We start from the raw sequence: 22,135 nt of genomic DNA, 5'->3' as shown, positions 1-22,135 counted from the left end.
CTTTTGGGATGATGGAAAGGTCCTGTGATTGACAGACTTGACAGTTGCCTAATTCCGTGAATATAGTAAAATCATAGAACTGGACACGTCAAACCAGGATTGTGCAGTATATGCATCACATCGCTATGAGGCAATTTCTGAGTTCTTTGTGAAATAGTGAAGTTGTCTCCTCTAAGAATGCAGGCCAGGCAGCAAGGGAGCAGCCTTAGGGAGGGAATGAGGTTTGAAGCAGCTTTTGTGGCCATGAATGGGGACTCTGACCAGCGACCAGAGAAGGATACAGGGCTGCAGGCTGGGGTCTCAGAAGCAGTCAGCATCAGGATTCATAGGACACCAGTCCTCAAAGATGTGTGATTTCCCCAGCAGCCCCAGTGGACAAGGTGCAGGAGTGTCCTCCTGGCTTTAAACAGAAGCTCCAAGAATGCAGGACTTTACTTGCTGAACATTGTATGTCCCCTGGGGTGGGTGGGACTCATTTGCAGGGACACTGGGTGGAGCGGTGCCTGACAGCCCTGTGCCCTGATAACACAGATGTCACCAGCCACATGCTCCCAGGAGGCCACTGCACCCCCACTCTGCCCATCAGCCCAGATTCCTTCCCAGCAGTAATCACCATGTTTGAAAAACAAATACAGTGTGCCCTGAGTTGGTTCCAGCAGCTATGAGAGCACCTTTGCACAGATGGCTTTTGATTTCTGCAGCAAGAAGAATGTTATCACAGCCCTGTATGGATGGTGGCCAAGACTCAGGGGTGGTGGGTGACATATACTCAGACCCCTCCTCTTGCAAGCTTTGAGGTTTGAGTCTGACGTGGGTCCCACGTCCCGGTGGGTAAGATTTCCACCATCCCAAGCCACATCTTCATTTGTTCCATGAGTATTAAGTGCCCATGCATGCCAGGCCCCCAGCTTGGCGGTGAGAATATAGAGATGGCCTCCAGGAACTCACAGACCAGCTGGGGAGACTGCCCTCCCACGTGGTACCCCTTGCAGCCCCGCCACTGGTAGGAAGCAGACCTAGGTAGGCAAGCGTTTGACTTGCTGGACATATTGATGCCACGGGTTGACATTAGTTGGGTCATGATGACTCTGTCAACATGTAAAATCACAGCTCTTTAAAATACCAAAACACTGCTTGCAACAGCTCAGCGGTTGAGCATCTGCCTTTGGCTCAGGTTATGATCCAGAGGACCCAGGATTGAGTCCCACATCGAGCTCCCTGCAGGGAGCCTGCTTCTCCCTCTGCCTGTGTTTCTGCCTTTCTCTCTCTCTGAGTCTCTCATGAATAAATTAAAAAAATATATTAAAAAAAACACACACACAAAAAAACAGCCATTCCTGGGCCTGACTACATCCCGAACTCCCACCCTCGCCAAAATCTTTTTCCATTTGCTGTGGTAGCAATTTCTAGAGAGTACTTCTCTCTCTCTCTCTCTTTTTTTTCCTTGACAAGGTATTGCTTTTATGATCAGAAAAGTAATAAGGATTTTTTAAAGTTTATTAGAACTAGACTCACTTCTAAGCCCAGTTGCCCCAAATCATACTTTTAAAAGGGATTTTATGATACTAAATATATTACAGAGACTATAGAAAGGACATTCAGTTATTGAATTGAGGATTTTCTGTGATAGCTGGACTCAGAATAAAGGATAATTTTGTGGCACTGATTCCCTTTCCTTGTGACTCAACAGCCCAGTGGCTAAAGTAGGTGTAGTCAATCAGGAGGGGAGCGGATTGTGAGCCAGCGCAGAGCAGGGTCTGCAGTGGGGATGACTGCTTGTTTCTGTTTTTAATAATATTTTATTTTAGATGATACATTTTTACAACTTTTAGATTATACATTTATTTGCACAGTGGTCACAAAATAGAAAAGAGGTGAAATTTTTCTTCCAGGCCACCCAGTTCTCTTCCCTAGAGGCAACAGAGGTTCCAGAATCCTGGCCGAGCAATTACCCACACAAACCAGCCAATGGTTAGGTGTGAGTGAGTCCAGACACATGGATATACAGATATGCATGTGAACATATATGCATATAAGTGCATATAACACATGTGTCCCTAGCACAGATGTGGTGTAGACTACAGATAGAGATGATATATTTCTACATGAATTGGAGCAACAGTACACATTGTTTCCTGCTTTGCTTTCATCGCTTCTCCCAAAACCTGCTGTAATGGACAGTCTTCTACAAACTGAGTTCGGCTAAACTAAGATGCCTCGATATTAAGACATCCTATTATTTTAGGTGCCATGGACAAAGAAAAAAAACACCGCTAATTAAAACATGCCACAGCATTGAGAGTCAAACTCACCCAATTTCCAAAATGCATCTTAAAAATCGATAAACTATAGCCTATTGTCACTCAAGGCTGTCGGGTAAACTCCCAGGAGTGGAACTGCAAGGTCAAAATGTAAATTTATTTGTAATCTTTAAATATCTGGTTGTGACCACTGAGGCTCTCCCAATTTACACCTGAATGTGTGAAAATGCCCGACTGCCCACTTCTTCTCAAATTTAGTATCCAAACAAGCTCTTAAAATTTTTTTTCTAATAGATGAAAAAATGGTGTAGTTTCATTTTTGCTCTTTTTTCTTATCTGTGATGTTGAACTTCACTTAAGAGCTGTTTGAGTTTTCTGTTCTGAGAGCCATTAAAGTTCTTTGCTCATTTTTTCTATTGACTTGTTGCTTTTCATATGGTTTTGTGGGTGTTTTTTTCTCATATTAGGAAGTTAGCCCTTTGTGTTATGAATTACACATTTTTCCCCCAGAGTCTTCTATTTGTCTTTTACTTTAATTATGGTGTTTTGCTTTGTAGATTTTTTTTTCTTTTTCTTTTTTTCTTTGTTTTTTTTTAGAGAGAGAGAGAGAGAGAGAGAACAGTGGGGGAGGGCATGCAGAGAGAGAAGGAAAGAATCTCAAGCAGACTCCAATGTGGGGCTCTATCTCAGGACCCTGAGGTCATGACCTAGCTGAAACCAAGAGCCAGACAGTTAACCAATTGAACCAGCCAGGCCCGCTGCTTTGTAGATCTTTTAAAAATTTTTTCTCATGTTGTCCAATGCATCTGTCTTCTCTTTTGTGGCTTCTAGGTTTTGTGTCACACTCAGGGGCCTTTTGAGTTGTGAGATAATTAAACACAATCCATCCATACTTATTTATGATGCTTTTATAATTTCTTTTAAAAGCTTTTTCCTGGAATTTGTTTAGATTTATGGTTTTAAGTACAAATTCATAATATTTTTTTTTTCTGATTGGTTATCAAATTGTCCTGGTGACATGACATGCTGCCCTAAACATGTAATAGCATCCCCTGTGCATTTGGATCTGTTTTTGGAATCCTCCTAAATTCTTATGATATTATCACTTGCTATCTCTCTTGAATCTTGTATCTTTCTACTGGATTCTATCCCTTGGCTTCTGCATTTGGATGCAGTTTATTTCCCACAAAATAATAGCCCCTCTCAATACTACATTACCCCACATTGGAATCTATGCTTTTTCACTTTATATAGCCAAGCTTCCAGAAAGAAAACAATTTCATATTTTCTCTCTCTAATTTCCTGACTTTTGCTTTACTTTTCTGTTCTCTGTGATTCCACCCAATGACACATTAAAATTGTTCTTATTAAAGTCACCAATAGCCTTGGGTTCTCATCATACTTGAATCACTTAGAAGCTTTCAATGGTGCTGACAGCTTTTTGCACCTTGGCCTCTTTGGTGGCACCATGTATGGCATCACTCATCCTTTGAGTGGACTGTCCTCGATTCCATTTGCAGGCTTGTTCTTCTCTGGCCATTCAGTGGTGCTTCTCAAGCCTGGGCTCAGCTCCTCCTCCTCTTTCACTTTTTACTCTCCCCAGAGAATCTGAGGCCCATCACTTTTTACTATCCACCCACTGATGACTTTTCCTTTCTTTCTTCTTCCCTGGGGTTCCTCTGAGCTCTGGCCTTGTGTTTCCAGTTGCTAATTGGCCATCTCCACATGGAAGTTTTTTTGACATGTCAAACTTGACATGCCTGATTCTAATTCCATGATCCCAACTGCATGCCTCCACTGTCTATGCTGTGTCCCCTTTCTGAATGAACGACAGGCCATCTATCCAATTGTGCAAACAAAGTTTCTAGCATCCTTCCTGGAATGACTCTTTCTGTGCTAGTTGTGTGATGAATTGGTCTGTATTCAACTCATTACAAGTGATTGTTAAATTTTCCAGAATTTTGTGAACTGGTTGTTAAAAGCCAGGTGACAAAAAATTAATTATTAAAAATAAATGATACTGACTTACAAGTAAGCAAATTGTACTGAAACAAAGGTAATAAATATTTGCAACCATCACTTCCTAACTATTTTATTGCATTTTATGATCATCTTTGTTCTAGAGATTATTGCCTGGTGGGAATCCTATATCCTTCATGCACCTCTTCTCAATCCTGCCTTCAGTGACGTCACATTGGCGGCCTGAAATATGTCATGGTGGGAGTATTTTCACCATAGAAATTGGTAAATGTTACTAACCAGAGCTGGACTTATTGCTTTATTAGTTGTGCAGACTTAAGGTGTTGGAGAAAATGTCAATGATGTGGATCACACTTTGAAGGGTGGCACACCTTTTAGTCATTATGATGCTAATAACTCAAACACTTGAGGAAGCCAGCTTTCAGTATTCAAAAATTACTAGCCTGCCCAGCAAAGAACTAGGTCAGGTCTTTGGCCAATGATAGCAAGTTCTGACCTACATCGTCATTATTCCACTTTGTGTTTCTTCTAAATGAAAGTAGCAACCAGTATTTATATCAGAAACTTTATCAGTTGGAACATAGGTTCTCTCGAGATTTAAGAGTTCTGCCAAAATAAATAAAACATATTGTGAAGATCACTTTACTATGTGGAATTGACAATAATAAATATTAGGCACATTGTTATTATTTGTAAATTGTGTGCTGTAGTCTCTTATGACCATAAAATTCCCTGCCTTAGCCCAATCACTGTCTCCTCTCAGATGAATTACAGTGCTGACCCCACGGCCTCCTGGCAGCCACTTTTGCTCCACCTCTTCTTCTGGGAATCCGAATGTGATCGTTCATCTTTCTTGCAGTCAGTACTGCGAGAAAATACTCTTTAATATAAAGAAGGCCTACTATGTGTGCTTCTTTAGGGGCTAGCCATCAGTGGATAAAATAAACATCAGTCCTTGTCCTCATGGATTTTGTATTCTAGAAAATTAAAATTTAGTAAGTGCTATAAAGACAAATTGAGCAGGGGTGGCCATGAGGGAGAGCACATAGCAGGTTTGCAGAAAAAATAATGAGAATCACACAAGAATATGGCTGCATACCAGTGATCCAGAGACCTGCTCGGGCTCTGCCCCAGTGTCACCCCTGAAACCCGCTGTACCATCCTGCTTGGCCTCCATGGCCTTCTCCCCAAGCCCCACACATTGGGGGCTTTCCCTAGTCCCTTGTTCCCACTGAGCCATTGAGAAGCCTGCCTGGTGAAAGCCTCAGGCTTAAGAGTTTGCCCGAGATAAGAATTTGAATAAAAATCTGGAGCCTTATTCTTACTTCAAGTATGATTTGTTACCCAACAGTGATTGCTAGAGGGGAAATGTCTAGGGTGAACAAATGTGTCATAGGAAGTGCACATATTTTAAATGAAGGAGGTGGAATTGCATTGTTACTGCAGGAAGACTGTGTCACAGAAGCTGTGTCCTATACAGATGAGCCTTACTCTCTGGACTCTACCTCTATTGTCAATGGGGAACACTGGCCAGGGCACCTGTATTTGTCTTGTTGAGTGGGAAGAAGAGACTCTCCCTTCACAGTGGCTGAGCAAGTGCATTCATTTCCTATTGCTGCTCTAACAAATCACCACTAACTCTGTGGCTTATAACACAAATTTCATATATCACATTTCTGTGGATCAGAGGCCCAACACGGTGTAGCTTGGTTCTCTTCCCAGGGCCTTGCAAGGCCAGAGTTGAGGAGTCGAGGTATTGGCTAGGCTGGTTTTTTTTTTTAAGATTTTATTTATTTATTCATGAGAGACACACAGAGAGAGGCAGAGACACAGGCAGAGGGAGAAGCAGGCTCCCTGAGGGGACCTGATGTGGGACTCGATCCCAGGACCCTGGGATCATGACCTGAGCTGAAGGCAGACGCTCAACCACTGAGCCACCCAGGAGCTCCAGATAGGCTGCGTTTATCTGGAGGCTCTGTGGAAGAATCGTCTTCCAAGCTTCCAAGCTTGCTCAGGTATTGCAAGAATTCAGTTCCATGCATCTGCAAGACAGAAGTCCCTGTTCCCTTGCTGGCTGGTGGCCTCCACATTCTTTGGCTTATGGCTCCTCCATCTTCAAAGCCAGTGATGGTCTATCAAATACTTCTCCTGATGCAAATCCTTCTGCTTCTTCTCCCTCTTCTTCTTCTTCTTTTAAGGGCTCATGTGATGACATTGGGCCCCCCAGGATAATCCAGCATAATCTTGCTATCTCAAGGTCTTCTTATTAGTAGCCTTAATTACATCTGAGAAGTCCCTTTTGCCAAGTTATTTGTGGGCATAGCACCAGGGGTCAAAGTCATGGGGATCAAATTCAACCTACCCCGGTCGGCCTTGGGTTCTCAAGACCTCATGCATCCTAGAGCCCTCAAAGTCCCCACCCCATCACAGGATCAGCCCAAGGTCCAAAATCTCATCTAAATCTCATTGATTCTGGAGACCAGCATTCACCACCTGAATCAGGTGCAGCTCCTGGGAACATTCCTCCCCATCTACAGGCCAGTGACTGAGGACAAATTACGCGTCTCCAACACAGAGTGGTGGCACATGCACAAGTTAACAGTTGCAGATATTCCTCTTCAAAATCGTGCAACACGGACGGTGAGGTGAAGTCTTGGGTCCAAAGCAATTTTGAAACCCAACCAGGTGAAGTCTCTTAGATTTCCAGGCCTGGGGATAACCTGTGGCTCTCAGCTCTGCCTCTGGGCTCTTTGTCTTGCTCTGAGTCACCTTCCCTTTTTTATGAAAGCCAGCATATTTTTTAGCTCAACAGTTTTATCAGCCTGCTTCCTGCCAATAGAGTTGTTGGGTGGGGGTGGGGGGGTGGTTAGGGTCCAACAGCTTCCTCTCAACTCATCCTCTTTCTGTCCCTTCTGGTCCAAACTGGCATCACTTCCGCTGATCTAAAATTCTCGAGAACTGTGTGGGCCTGTTGGGAATGTCCCAGAGTTAACACCGTGGAACAAAAGCCTCATTCATGGGTCCCTCATCTTAAAATGCCAGTGTCATCGCAAAATCATCATCATGGAATTTCTTCTTTATGATGTCTTCATTCCCACCTGCCATTAATTTTGGCAAATTAATCAAGGAGTGAAATGAGAGCACAGTGTTCATTTGTTTTAAGTGAACTTGATTTCTGAAAATCTGATTTTAGGAAAGTAATAAAGCGGGGAAGTAACTTGGTTCTCCTTAACCTTGTGGTTACAGAATTTGGCACTACTACAGCCATGAGCCCTGTGGGTGATTTGTTTTTTTGTTTTCTACAACTGTGGATTATTTCATATCATGAATAAGAATATGACAAAATAGCACTCAAAATTGCATTTTGAGAACACCTGGTTGGAGATAAATAACAAAATAACACATATGTAAATTAGACAGGCATGGTTTAGGTGTATTCATGGTTGTCCCTTGAAAAGGTGAGTAATTTGGCACAGGCAGCCACCGAGCCATTCACCAAACACAGAATATTGTGAATGAGAAACATCAGATTGAGGATCAAGGAAACAAGGAATCAAGGAAACACACTGTCATTATCAAGAACGAAGTGTTAGGGATGCCTGGGTGGCTCAGGGCGTGACTCCGGGGTCCTGGGATCGAGTCCCGCATCGGGCCCCCTGCAGGGAGCCTAATTCTCCCTCTGCCTGTGTCTTTGCTTCTCTCTCTGTCCCTCATGAATAAATAAATAAAATTTCTAAAAAGAAGAATGAAACACCAAAATTCAACAGAATTAATACGGAAGCAGGAAGTTTAACAAATAATCGGAGAAACATTACAGAAGCATCTTGATTGGGGTGTGTGCAAAGGCGTTTAAAGAGTGTCTCACTCCTCAGTGTGACCCTTAATGAGACTCTCTGAGAGTAGAAAGGATTAGAGAATGAAGTAATTGGAAGGTTAAGAGAACATAAGCCCAAATACAGGAAACATTCAAGAAGACACTTTGGGATTTCTGGTAATGCTGTGTGTGTGTGTGTGTGTGTGTGTGTGTGTGTACAGGTATCTTCCATTTTTCAAAAGCTTAAGTTAAACAACTTTGCTTTTACAAAAGACCTACATTAGTACCTGTCCTCACTACTCAAAAGAAATCCAGAGGGGATTTTCACTTTTATAAAAATGGTGAAAAGTGAAAACAGTGTCCAGCAGCAGGTTTGCAGTGAGTTGCAGGGAAGGTAGTGTGCACCCCATGCAGTGAGCAATGACCCCCTGGACTTCCTGCCCCACACACCACCTGCAGCATCTCAGCTTCTGGTCCTCAGGGCTCTGAACGGTGTCTGTTAGCATCTGGGCATGATCTCAACTGCTTCTGTGTATTCATTAGCTAAATGTGCTCTGGGAATCAGAAAAACCTAAAAGAGGTGATATTTTTGGGGGTCTGGGAAAGCTCAAAAGTTTTCCATGTAAACTAATGTTAATTGCTCCTTTGCTTTACATCATTTTGCATGGTGGGGGCAACCTCTATATGGATGCACACACACACACACACACACACACACACACACACACACACACTCCAAATATTTGATTCTGTTATTTCTCTAACGCACCTGAGCTGAAATCTGAACATGGCCACAAAATACAGGAAAGTTCATCATTTAGCAGGTTGACCTTCATCTCTGCATTTCAAGAATCAGGAAAGGTTTTCAAATTAACCCCCTAGGACCATCCCAAAGATGGTAATTCCTAAGAAGAACCTGATATTCAAATGTAGAGGTTCCCAGTCTTGGTAACAGATGGAAAATACTGTGTCAGTGGGGCTAAGGAGTATTTCCTGTCCTCAGTACAAGAAAAGATACTCTTCTGAATTACTTATTTATCAGTTTATGTGGGAAAAAATGCCACTGATAGCATCGAATGGGTTTCCACTGCTTTTCCTTTCCTTAACCTGTTAATCAGATTTCTTTCTAAGCCTGCTGCAGAAGAGGGGCAATTGTTAGGAGTCCAGATGCTCTGCATCAATTCACATAGGACAGAAAACGAGATTAGTTGGGGAAGAGGAAAAGAAGAAAAAAAAGAATCAGGGTGGGCTGCATTAGGAAGAATATGGTGGATGTCATGGGGACACGCCAGGACCATGCACTATTTTTCTGATGGATATCAAGTGTGATGGGGTTACATGGTGACCCCCAAAGGATACATCCAACTGAGGCCTGTGAGAGTGGTCTTGTTTGGAAAAAGGGTCTTTGCAGATGTAATTAAGGATCTTGGATAGGATCATCCTGACTCAGGATGGACCCCGGATGAGTGGCAAGTGTTCTTATCAGAGAACAGAAGGGAGAAAACAGACAGGGAGAAGATGGTGAAGGTGATGAAGGAGGAGAGACAAGGATTTGGCTACAAATCAAAGAACACCATGGGCCGCCGCAGCCACGGGAAGTTGCAGGAGTCGTGGAACAGATTCTCCTCACAGCCCGGTGAAGAAACCAACCCAACTCACACCTTGATTTCAGACTTGTACCCTCCAGAACTGTGGGAGGATACCTTTCTCTTGCGGTAAGCCACCCTGCTTGTGGTAAATTGTTTTGGCAGCTACTGGAAACCAATGCATTGTGATGCCATGGGGTGGGGGCAGGGAAGAGAGTGAGAGTGAGTGGGAAGGCGGGCAGGGGGAGAAGAAAGAAAAAAACATATAATGGAGATTTCATCCTTTTTTTTAAAAAGATTTTATTCATTTATTCATAGAGACACACACACACAGAGAAAGAGAGAGAGAGAGAGGCAGAGACATGCCAGAGGGAGAAGCAGGCTCCATGCAGGAAGCCTGACGTGGGACTCGATCCCGGGTCTCCAGGACCATGCCCTGGACTGAAAGTGGTGCTAAACCGTTGAGCCACCCGGGCTGCCCAAGATTTCATCCTTTATGGGAATTTAGTAAGTATATTTCTTATCAATAGTTTATTTTTTTTAATTTTTTTATTTATTTATGATAGTCATACAGAGAGAGAGAGAGAGAGAGAGAGAGAGGCAGAGACACAGGCAGAGGGAGAAGCAGGCTCCATGCACAGGGAGCCCGACGTGGGATTCGATCCCGGGTCTCCAGGATCGCGCCCTGGGCCAAAGGCAGGCACCAAACCGCTGCGCCACCCAGGGATCCCCTTATCAATAGTTTAGATTCATTTAATAAATATTTCTGAAGTCCCTACTTGATGCCTGGGACTCTTCCAGGCACTTGGATTTTAATAGCTCATGGGATAGGTGCAGAAACTTGCCCTCTTGGAACTTATGTTCTGGGTTGTTTTTGTTTATTTTTGTTTATTTTTGTGGAGGGAAGGGAGAGAGGTTGAGCAGTGCAGGGGGGCAGAGGAGAGAGAGAGAGATTGAGAATCTCAAGCAGACTCCATGCTGAGTGCAGAGCCTGACCCAGGGCTCGATCTCATGACCCTGACATCATGACCTGAGCTGAAATCAAAATGGGATGCTTCAGTGACTGAGCCACCTAGGAGCCACTTCCATTTTGTTATTAAATGTCACATCATCTTAAGGTAAGGACTAAGATATGCAGCTTCATGAGTCGTATATTCTGGGGGTCCACCTGTGAATGGATTTGAGGTACACCCCAACCCTGAGTTACCAGCAGCCTGGAGGCAGGCACGACCATGTGGTGGGCTGGTGAGGCGGGTGACACGGGTGAGTGGTGGAGGTTTGTGTCCCCCAGCGGAGCTAGCAGAAAACCACGAAAGAGATCGAGGTAGTCATGGCAATGCATCAGAGGACACACGAGATGGATCTGAAGGAGAACCCAAACTTCACTGTGTTACACAAATCCCTGAGCTGAGGAGGGTTGAGAAACTTCTTGTGGAGTTGCTAGCTGGAATTAGTAGTTATCCTGGTCTCCATGGACAGCCAGTTTCTTGAGAAATTTGAGTCTTTTCTGGACAGAGAGAGGAGCCTTGCAGGGACCAAGGCTTGGTTTCCTCCCGTGGAATCACTGATAGATGTAGTTACCAGCAGGGAGCTGGGAAATCCACTGGGAGCAGGGCACAGGTGAGGGGCATGGAAGCAGGGGTGGATGAAGGCAGGGACTGAATTAGAGGCCACAGGGGCCAGGGGGCTGTTGTTCATGGTCTCAGAGCCATAGGTCTTCTGTTGTCATAGCAGATGGCATCCCCGCCAGGGAATAGGCACAAGGAGAGGAGAACCCAGGATCATCAGGGAGACATCATCATACAGAATGTTCAGGTGGGGGAAGCACAGGACTGACCCTGATCACAAGGAATGTTGGGAACACAGGGTCAGGTGAGACCAGGAAGGTCAACCAGCAGTTGGAAACCAAGGTGTGGGCAGAGTGGGCTCCTTCTTGGGGGTTCTGAGAGAGAATAGGTCTGGGCATCTCTCCCGGTTTCTGGCCCTAGGCCATCCTCGGGGTTCCTTAGCTTGTAGATGAATCAATCTAGTCTCTAGATTGAGACCGCCTAGTCTCTAGATTGTGGACACCGTCTCCACATGGTGTCCTCCTTGTGTGAATGTCCACCTGGCTTCTCTTCTTAATAGGATGCCAATCATTGGATTTAGAGCCCTCCCTAATCCAGGATGACCTCATCTCAAGACCCTTAGCTTGAAAAAAAAAATAAGTACACATTCATAGGAATGGAGGTTAGCAAATCTTTGTTAGAGTAGCAATGGAACCTAGTAGTTTGGCCTGATGCCCACTCCAGCCTGCCTTCTCAACAGGGTGGGGGAAATGAGCTGTTGGGGGTGGGCCTGGAGGGAGTGTAGGACAGGTCCAGTGGTGCCAGGCTTGAGAGAGCCTGGACGAGAGAGAGGAGAGGATATTGAGAGATCTGGGGGTGAGAAATGCAGAAAGAGCCTCAGGGAAAGGGAAGATCTGAAGGTATCAACATTGCGCACCTCACACCACGAGTGGATCCTTCCTTTGTCAAGTTTTAAAGACTCGCTGAAAGATTTAAATTGCATTTCAATAATCATCTGGTAGCCAGACTGAGGATTCTTTGACACTGTCCCCACTATATAGAAGTGGTCCTTCAGGTGGAGCAAGAGGGCCTGGTTTTATATTCAGCTACATTTGGAGCAGACCTAAAACGATGTCCCCCCCCATCCACTCCCCACTTAGGGTAGTAGTCCAAAAACCTTGTATTGATTTACGTGTGTTTTTCCTACAGGCCAGAAAGAGTTCATTCCAAGGAGTCAAGAGATGTTGCCCAATAATCCAGAGACTGAATCCTAAAGCCTGAGCTAGGAAGATTCTCCCCCTGCTTCCTCTGTGTCTGGGCTGCCACGCTACACCTGGTAGCATCTCTTCATACGGAGAAACACATTTTCTGGAAGACTCACGCTTCCATCCTCCATCTTCCTCTGAGGAGCACCCATGTTTGGCGGTCTCTGGTTCCCTTCTGGAAACCTCCTCAGTAAATCCGGTTCGCAACTGAGCAGAGAGCATGAGCCTGCCTTAAAAGCCATGACCTGACTGGCAAAGAGAATAGCCGCATCTCAGTTTCAGCTACATTACAAATAATAAGCTCTTGTTGCATGGGACTGGGGATCCACAATTTCTCTCTCTGTCTTTTTTTTTTTTTTGATCCACCACAATATCTTAATGAATCCTTATTTTTTATTTATTTATTTTTTTTTATTGGTGTTCAATTTACTAACATACAGAATAACCCCCAGTGCCCGTCACCCATTCACTCCCACCCCCCGCCCTCCTCCCCTTCCAACACCCCTAGTTCGTTTCCCAGAGTTAGCAGTCTTTACGTTCTGTCTCCCTTTCTGATATTTCCCACACATTTCTTCCCCCTTCCCTTATATTCCCTTTCACTATTATTTATTTTTATTTTCTTTTTTTCCATGGAAGCAAATGTTGCCTGGAAAAATAGTAATCAGAAATGTATCCCATGGATATGTCATTTCTTCTATCTCCTAGCCTTGATTTAGTTGGTTTTCATTCATTCATTCAGCAAATAAATTTTCTTGAATCCCTACTGTGTGCCAAGCTTGGCTGAGCTGGTCGACCCAACACGTCATTTCTCATGCTTCTGGCAGCTGAATCCGTATTTCAGGGCTCGCTGTTTCTCGTGTTTCATCACGGTGCATGGCCTCGTTTAGCTTCCTGTTGCTCAAGATGTATATTGTTAAAATCTGAATTCCCTTCTCCCACTTTTCTAAAGCAGTAGTAATAATGGTCACAGTCAGAGGAGGTCAAGCCTATTTACTATATTAAAATATTAACTTGCTAGCCAATTTCAACGCCAACCGATTTAAAACCGCGCATATAAAAAGGGTTAAATGTGACAAGAAAAATAGAAAACTCAGGTACATTGTGCCCATCAATGACCTTGGGAGCCTGTCAGAAAATCTCTCAGATTTTGAAAGGATAAAATAAATGGTTGGAGGGAGACATTTAAAGAAATCATATGCAGTTGTAACAATACATCCCACCAACAATGGGGGCCTGTTTGCAGTAATGAACCAACCTGACGTCCATCAGCCATGCATCGGTTCAGTGGTAACAATGGTGACATTGTGTGCTCGTGGCACACAGAAGGTTGTGATGTGAAAATTATCCTTCATTCGGCTCCTTCCACCCTGGTTCCAAATTGAACCCTTAGAGAAATATTTGGTTGGGCCTGTGCTTTCAAAATAAAGCAAATGCACTTTAAAAACATTAAAATAAGTCAGAGACAATGGCTTTACCAGAACCATGTGGATTAGGTGGATTTAGCTGTAATTTTAGACGAAACAAGGTTAGCTTCAGGAAAGGCTCCAACCGTAGTTTTGAAAAGTTAAACAAAACATGCCAGTAGGTTGGAATTCCATGCTGGCTGCCCGGGGATAGGATGAAGGAGTGGCCTCAGACAGAACCAGCTCAGAACTATAATAAATGACTTATTAAGACCCAGGGAAATGAACAGGTGTAGGGTATACCTAGAGTGTTTAAAGGAGTTTAATGCTTTTGACTGAAATTGCCTAATATCAGTAGACAAAGATGAATTTGCACCGGGTCTTCCAGTGGTGGGTCAAAGCAAGCATTAGACAAGGCAGCTCAAGAGGAACACTTCTCTGAAATGAAACAAAACCCAACCTGTCTGATAGGGAAGCAGAAAGGGGGTCGTTCTGCCCAGAGTGTGGAGATTAACTACGGGTACCGACCTCCCCGATGTCACCTCATCCCACACAGGGCCTGGAAGGTCTGGATGGCGAGGCTGGCTCATTACAGCGGGTCTGCTCTTCTCCCAACAGCCTCCTGACATCCGTGCTCGTGTGGCCAGTTGTCTCTTCCAGCCTGAGTGTCGCTGACGGCGAGGCTCCCTCTTGCCTCTTCCCTTTTCTTTCCAAACCTTCTGTCTTTCCTCTCGGCCCAGCAGCCCCCATGTTCATTAAGACCATGAGTCCTTGGCGCTCGTTAACTCTGAAAACCCCTGTCCTCTCTGTATGGGCCTGACGTTTCTACTGTTTTCCTGTGGCTGGTGTAACGAATGCCTACAGATGTTGTAGCTCCAGACAGCAAGAATTTGTTCTCTGGTGGTTCTGGAAGTCAGGCATCCAAGAGGGGTCTCATGGGGCTAATATCAAGGTGCACCAGGCCTGGTTGCTTCTGGAGACTCCAGGGGGAGACTCTACCCCTTTGCTGCTCTTATGGTCTACGTGTCTGTGTCCCTCCAAATTCATACACTGAAATCCTAGCCTCCAGTGTGATGGTGTGAGGAAGTAGGCTTTTGGGAGGTGATTAATAATGAGTGTGGGGCCCCACGATGGGATCAGTGCCCTTATGAAAGGGATCCCCGAGGTCTCTCACCTCCCCTTCCACGGCAGGGTGGATGGGGTGGGGGTCTCAGGGAGACACTTGCCATCTGCAACCCATAAGAGGACATGGCCCAGATCCCCACCAAACAGGTGCCGGATCATAGAGGGCCGGCCTCCAGACCTGTGAGAAATACATGTTTGTGGTGTGGGTCCTCTGGTCTGTGGGGCCCTGTCACAGCAGCCCTAACTGGGGAAGGCACTGGCCTTTCTTTGGTGCGGGCCCTCTTCTTCACATGACCTGACCTCGGCTCCCCTCTCTACTGCCTCCTTTTTATAAAAATCCTTGTGCTCACATTGGACCCACCCCGATAACCCAAGATAAGCTCCCCATCACAACTTTAACCACATCTGCAAGTCTTCCCCCCACCCTCCCCAGTAAGGAAGGTAGCCTCATCACTGGGATTAGGATGTGGACAACATCAGAGGCCATCTCTCTGCCCTCCACGGGGCTCACCAAATTCTCCACCACAAAGCATGTCTTATCTCCTCCAGCAGCAGTGAGTGGACATCTGCCTGAGAAGTTCCCGGCCCTCACACTGCGTGTTGGCCGCCCTCTGCTCCTCACTGCAGTGGGGCTGGTCTCAGGCTGGCTTCCTGCAGGGGGAGGGAGAGACAGCCCAGGGCATCTCACATCTCTCTAGGTGGGTGAAGCTCCTGGCATCAGCTGCATGGCCTCCACGGTTTCCGTCCTGCTGGTGGACCCACCCCTGCCTTTGCCTCCTGCCCTTGGACTCCACCCCAGGGGTGGCACTGGCCCCGTGGTGCTGCTAATCTCTGTGATGCCTCACAGCCCTGTGTACTATTTCAATTCTTCTAAGCACCTTTGTATTTATTATTTATTTATTTATTTATTTATTTATTTATTTATTTTGCACCTTTATATTTAATTCTCCAAGTTACAGTCCCTCTCTTTAATTTATCTGGTAGGGATTTGGCTTCTTGGCTAGACCCTGATGGACGCACTATTTCCACGGTGTGGGGGAGGTAGAGCTACAAAGTGGCTTGACCTTTGCTCCCAGAAGTTGACAGTATGGCCAAGGACACAGAACAAACGGCGTTGTGCAAATCGGGGTGAGTGAGGCCACAATCCTGCATCAACAGGACGCTGTGGGGCGTAGAGACAGGGCCCTTCTGGAGACGTGAAGCTGAATGTGCGCTTGATTTTCGAGGATGGAGAGAATTCCAAGACAGTAAAGTGAGGTAGGACGTTTCAGGAAGAGGGAGGAGGTAGGCAGGACCCCAGAGGCAGGACTGGGCAGGGGTACTGGGGAGTGGAGGGGAGCCCAGTGTGGCACGCACCCCTGGTGGAGGATGACGGTGGGAGGGAAGTGGTAGTGAAAGGTCGCAGGGCTGTCACTCAGTGTCCTGGGGCTGCTGCAGTAAGTCACTCCGAACCTGAACTGGTGGCTTAAACCAACAGGAATCTATTGTCTCACATTTTGCAAAGCCAGAGTCCCATGTGAAGATGCTGGCTTGCTCTGCTCCGAGCGCTTCTCCAGCTTCTGGTGGCTGCCGGCAGCACTCGGGGTTCCCCTGGCTTGTGGCTGCCTCTCTCCCGTCTCTACCTGGGTTGTCACAAGTCACCCCCAGCAGGTGTGTCTCTATGTTCTTGCCCAAATCCCCCTCTTCTCACAAGGACACCAGCCATTGGAGTCAGGGCCACCCAGCTCCAGTCTTGACCTCCCCCTACATGCATGACATCTGGAAAGTTGACTTATGAACTGCACAGGTTTAAAATTCATGGATCCACTTAGATGCATAATTTTTACATTTTGGGGTAAATATGGCTTAACATTCTAAATGTATTTTCTTTTATGATTTTCTTAATAACATTGTCTTTTCTCTAGCTTACTTTATTGTAGGGACACCATGTATAATATGTATGACATACAAAATATGTGCTAATCTACCTTTTTATGTTATCTGTGGGGTCAACAGTAGGCTATTAGAGGTTTTGGGATAGTCAAAAGTTATGCATAGAATTTTAGCTGCACCAGGGGTCTGGGGGTTTTTCAAGGGACAGTGCATTTCTAAATAACATCACACCCACAAATACTGGGGGGTCAGGCCCTCACCATATCTTTTTAGGGGACACAATTCAGTCCACAGCAGGCTGGTTTGTGGAGACCCCCCAGTGCCTTGCTGAGGCATGCATATTTGATGACAAGCTATGGCTTTATTGGGGCAGGAACACAAGGGAACTCTTGTCTGCTGGCCCATTTTCATGAACTTTTCAACCAACCCAGTCTTTTATTAGCAAAACCAAAACAAAACAGTAACCTTCCCAACCCCACAAGTCCACATGTCTCTCTTCCTCTCAAGAGACAACTTGTGCACACTTGGTGCCTCCCCCAACCTCCCCGCCCTGTTCACCTCCCATCTACTCCTTTACCTGCTGGTTCTGCTTCCCGTGCTCTCCGTGTCATCACCCACCATCTCTCCATGTGCTTGCGGATGGCCCTCCACCCTGCTAAACAGTGCTGCTTACCTGTCCTGCCCCCACCTGCAACTCAACTTCTCCAAAACAGAACCACCTACCTCCCCGGCCTTGAGTCCCCCTTGGTAATGACTGACCCTGCTAATCCCCCAGCTTTCCAGCCAGCCCTGTGGTCACTGCCAATGCCCTCCTCTCACCCAAGCCATGTGTCCCCTCGTCCTTGAAACTCATCATCTCCGGTGGGCATTGCTCAACCGTCTCCTAAATGATTCCTGTTCCTCAGACTGTCTCCTAAATGATCCCCAAACTCCTCAGAGCAGCCCCAGTGATTTTTCTTGAATGTGAATCTGCCAGCTGTCTCAGGCTGCCTATAAGGCGCAGACTGGCTGCCGGTCCTGTGGAGCAGGCTGCAGGGGCTGAGCCTGGCCCGCTTCCATTTCTCACCACGCGGGTGTGTGCTGCCTGAGTGCAGCCACTCAGATGCTGCGCTACTCACCTTTCCATCCCCTAAATATGCTGCTTCTTGCTTCCTTACTGCAAGGCTTTTGTCTAACAGAGGAACTTTCTTTCCTCTTCACCCAGCCAAAGCCTACTTATTTCATTTTAATGAGGCGGTAAGCAGAGAGAGCAAGTCAGAAACAGAAGATTGCAATTATCTTCCTGTGACTACGTACTCCTTCCTAGTCTCTCCACTTTGGACAAACCCCAGGTGGCCTCTCTGCTAACATCACAGGACCAAGCCTGACGCAAATGCAGAACCAGCTGCTGGCCCATCTCCACTGTGCACACCGAGAGACGCTTTCCTCAATGATGGGAGCATTTCAAATACTTGTCGGATCCCAGGTGGAGGAGGAAGAGCTGGCGGTTCAAATAACTCTCTGATTTCCAAGCCAAGAAGATGGAATTTACATAAATGACAGAAAATGCATGCTCCTTTACATCAAAGCCCTGTGCAGTTGTGCATGGACCCGACCATCTGTGAAGGGTTTGGCTAACAGAATCCACTTCTGAAAGCGCATCCCAGGGAAATTCACTGATTTATATTTGGGGAGAGACCAATAATATCCCTGCTGAAAGGGGCCTTGGCTATCACCTGTGCAGCCATGCTGCTCTCTATAGGCGAGAGCAGATGGGTGCAGGGACAGATGACTCACTCAAGGTGACTCAGCTCGTCAAGGGAACAGGGGACACAGGGGCTGGGTGTCACTTTCCCAGGCACTTGTTCTTCCTGACACTTCTGGCCCCCATCACAGCATAGAGAAGAAGTCAACAGAGGCCTGGAATCTAATCCCAAGAGTTGCTCTCCATCTCTGTGATCCTGGGGAAGCTACCTGTGTAAGCACAGGTATCCCAAGGGGATAGAGATCTCTTTCCTGCCAACCTCAGGAGCTGTTCAGCCAGTCATTATTGGTCTATTCCAACATTTATTCATTATGTTGTTTGAGCATTGGGTACCATGCTGTGTGCTGTAATTCCAACCAGATAAAATGTGGTCCCAAAAGGAACCTCCAGATCTATCCCCCCAGCTCGTGGAAACTTGGATTGCTCCCGACACACATAGGAAGCATCGTGGCTACGGCCTGCTTGTGAAGATATTCTTGGCTGTACTTCTGACATCAGGCCCTGGTCCCAGTACTCTCCAGGTGCTTCACGCCAAGGCTGCTGTGATGGCAGGTGCCAGTCTGCTTGGGCTGCCGTAACAAAACACTGTGGCCTAGGGGCTTAAACAACAGACATTTATTTCATCAGAGTGCTGGAGGCTAAAAGTGCAAGATCAAGGTGCTGGCTGATTAGATTTCTGGCGAGGCCTCTCTTCTTGGCTTGCAGACGGCCACCTTCCCACTTTGTCCTCACATGACCTTTCCTCATGCATGTCAGGGAAAGAAAGAGAGAGAGAGAGATCCCTGGTGTCTTCCTCATAAGGACACTCATCCTATGGAATCAAGGCCTTCTCTGTGACCTCATTCAGCCTTAATTACCTTCTGAGGCCCCATTTCCAAATGAAGCCATTTTGGGGTTTAGGGTTTCAACAAACAAATTGAGGGAAGGAGTGCAGTCCATGCACCCAGGGGCAGGAGCTATTCTGCTCCATGAGGTGAATGCTCCTCTGCTGCCCAAGTAGCTTGTACTGTGACACACATACAGTGCTCCTTTGGTGTTCCCAGAGAAATGCACAGCTCTTACAGACTTTATGCTTCATTTGTTCAGGAGAGCAGGAGAGCAATCTTCAAGATGTTGGTTTGTTTCTCTGGAATGGAAATTACTGTCCTCCTATTAGCTGAATTGACATGGTAGGGGTGGGACAGCTTTGCTGGCCACCTCCCAGGATTTTCCTCCTCTTCCTCGGTGGCAGTTGGGTGCATCATGTCCTGAGTAAAGACTGCATTTCTCAGCCTTCTGTGCAGAGTTGACTCCCACTGTGGATCCTGGATGGCTGAAAGGTCAGCAGTGAAATGTATATGGAAAAAAACAAAACTGACCTGGGAGAGATGGGTGCAAGGAAAGGATGGTGGGCACAGTGCAAAAATGCACAGCTACACCGAATTCAGACTGAACTGCAAAAACAACATAAAAATATTTTATGTTGATCAATATGGACTTCAAACTAGGCAACAATAGTAAGAGGAAATCAGCTTCATCATATGATTGGGTAGGATTGAGCTACTGAAATAAGAAAAATTAATTCTATACCCTGTTAGAATTATAATGAAGTTTAGGTATTAACAATTTCATTTATTTATTTTCTTCAAGATTTATTTATTTATTTGAGAGAGAGAGAGGGAAGGAGAGAGTGCATGAATGGGGGCAGGACCGAGGAAGAAGGAGAGAGAATCCTCAGGCAAACTCCATGTGAGCACAGAGCATGATGTGAGGCTCGATCTCACAACCCTGAGATCTTGACCTGAGCCAAAATCAAGAGTTGGATGCTCAACCGACTGAGCCACCAGAGAGCCCATAGGTGATAACAATTATGGAGCAACAATCGAAGAACAGAAAAAAATTTTGACTTCCTAATTGAAGAGGATAAGTGCTGGTGAAGAAAACTTAAAGAAATCAATGCAACAAAAGGCAAAAAAAATAATCAAAGGGGAAAAGCAGGATAAAAAGCATAACATGGCAGAAATAAATAAAATTATGTCACAGAAAATATTAGGTTGAATGTCATGAGATTGTCATTTTTTTCAGTAAGAATATTTAAATATTAGTAATTGCTTATGGCTTAACCTATTATAAAGCATGACTGTGTTTCCTCATGAATAAAAGACAACAAATAAGGGAATGGATTTTTAAAAATTCAACTTCATGATGTTAAAAAAAGGTGTGCTTAAACAGACCACGGGAGAAAGGCTGGAAGCGCAGCTCAGGAACAGATGCACAGTCAGTACTGACCAAAATGAAGCTGATGCAGCTGCCATCATGCCACCGAAATTGACTTTAAGGCAGAAAGCATCATTTAGGGATGAACAGAGATGCAGTAATAATAAACCCTACATTTTCCTGAGAACGTGCCACAACCACAAGCCTGTGCACATCTGAAAAATGTGTGGCTTACTGTATATAGAGAAGGCAAACTATAAGCCTAAGTCACTGACTCATCTATCTATCTATCTATCTATCTATCTATCTATCTATCTATCTATCATCTATCTATCTATCATCTGTCATCTATCATCTGTCTATCTCAGAAAAGCACAAGAGGAAGCAGACCTATGCATAATCTCACTGAGAAAATTTAATACAACTCTACCAGAAATTGATAGAACAGAAGAATATATCACAATGTTGTGAAAGAGGTGAAAAATACCATTCTGCACAATTGATTGGAAAAAAAATATATCCCTGCACTGAAAAAGTGGAAGATAGACATTCTTTTCAAGTTCAAGTTATGTAGTTTATTAAACTCAGCCTGAATCACACAGAGGGAAGCAAGGGGAGAGAGGAAGGGTAAGTTAACACACTTGAGAGCTGGTGAACTCCTTGAATCCTAGGTATGTGGTACTTATGGGAATTCTCATCCTGCTGGATCAGCCTTCCCCCTGAGGACGTGGTTATGAGGACAGAACTGAGGTTTGAATAAGCAGCTCCACAAACAGAAAGTTCCCTGGGTCACTAGCACCTGATACCTGCCTCATGGGAGAGACACAGAGGCAAGGAAGGCTGGCGTGGCCACAGCTCACTAGGTAGTCTGCTGATTAGCTGTGGTTTTCATCTGAGCTTCTTGGGCAGAGCACCGGGGCTGTGGAGAGACCATAAAGGGTGTCATTGGTGGCTGGCTGAATCTGAGGGACACACCATCACTTGCCTAGAGGTGGCACCATCATGACCTGTTCTCCAGGCCTTCCCTGCTTTATGCCAGCATCTACTTTATTACATCATATTTTAAGGATTTGTTCTATCTAACCTTGATACGTCATACAGGCCACTAACTTAACTTTCTCTATGTAACATATCTATCAATTTTACTGTTTCACGAGCTACTTAAAATATTCATTATCTATATTTAACTTACACTATGATTTTAATAAATATCATAAAACTAATAGCTTATTTAAGATCTAGGCTTAACTCTTCTTGTGAGTTTTGTAAGAAAATCCACATGGTCTCTGGACTGCCTGAATGATCCCTTTCTTCAAAGCACTCAAAGGTTTTAGTATGGGTA

The 22,135-nt window shown here is 45.3% G+C and overlaps 1 long non-coding RNA gene across 1 annotated transcript in view; it reads left to right on the top strand.

Moving 5' to 3' along the window:
* The window catches only part of LOC106558093, a 31,602-nt gene extending 26,818 nt beyond the window's left edge, over positions 1-4,784 (top strand). Inside the window, exon 4 of the long non-coding RNA XR_005382422.1 lies at positions 4,385-4,784. This is a non-coding gene — a long non-coding RNA (uncharacterized LOC106558093). The remainder of the gene's footprint in view (positions 1-4,384) is intronic.
* Positions 4,785-22,135: the final 17,351 nt, after the last annotated feature.

This window comes from Canis lupus, chromosome 31 (genome assembly GCF_011100685.1).
Source record: "Canis lupus familiaris isolate Mischka breed German Shepherd chromosome 31, alternate assembly UU_Cfam_GSD_1.0, whole genome shotgun sequence".
NCBI lineage: Eukaryota > Metazoa > Chordata > Mammalia > Carnivora > Canidae > Canis > Canis lupus.
Note: the sequence above shows the minus strand (reverse complement) of the source record. Positions and strands in the feature narration are given on the sequence as shown.